We start from the raw sequence: 981 nt of genomic DNA on the forward strand, positions 1-981 counted from the left end.
ACAGCGCCGATATCTACTGCACAAGGAGCGAAATTAACAGAAACTGATTGACCGACCAACATTTTCATCTCTTTGTTTGCGTTAGTGTCTTGAGTGGTGACGCATCTCCTTCCTAAGTTATCACGCCTCATTGCAACGGTCAGCTATCGGTCCCGCCTACAATTCACATTCTTTCATGACAGCCTTAATTAGTTTTCCAACTGCTTCAGATATCGTATTTCCATCTTACTGTATGTTTAGAAAAACAGAAAGTGTGCCATTAGGTCTAATACTTTGAAAATATATAGTCTAACAGGTGTGCTTCCATATGCCTACAGGGAACTAATTAGGCCTATTGTCGCATTCAAGGCGCCAATGGGAAGGGCTTCAGACACGTGCATTTGTTTACATGAGGAGGCTTCTTGTATGGAATAAATATTAAGTAATTTAGCATCAATTGAACTGGTAATAGTGAGATTGTGTTTGACGAGATGATGCCGAGGATTTATCATACGTTAGTAGCCTATTACGTTACATTCGCGTTAGAGTTGGGGAAAACCTCGGAAAAATTCCAATCAGGTAATCGGCCCAAGCGAGAATCGAACCCACGCCCGAGTGCAGCTCCGGATAAGCAGGCAAATACGCAACCGCTGGAATATCTTAACAACTGAAATCTTCAATATTCCATAGGCTACATTTCGTTTCATTTCAACCTAACATGTCTTGAAATTCTTTCAGACCAGGTCTAGGCCTATCGTCCCTTCATACTAATTAGATTAGATTAGATTTTGATTTGATTTGTTTGATTTGATCAGGTTAGATTGATTAGTTTAGATTAGATTAGATTAGATTTTGATTTGATTTGTTTGATTTGATCAGGTTAGATTGATTAGTTTAGATTAGATTAGATTAGTTTAGATTTTGATTAGATTAGATTAGATTAGATTAGATTAGATTAGATTAGATTAGATTAGATTAGATTAGATTTTTTGTTAGCCGTTG

This window comes from Periplaneta americana, chromosome 13 (assembly GCF_040183065.1).
Source record: "Periplaneta americana isolate PAMFEO1 chromosome 13, P.americana_PAMFEO1_priV1, whole genome shotgun sequence".
Lineage (NCBI taxonomy): Eukaryota > Metazoa > Arthropoda > Insecta > Blattodea > Blattidae > Periplaneta > Periplaneta americana.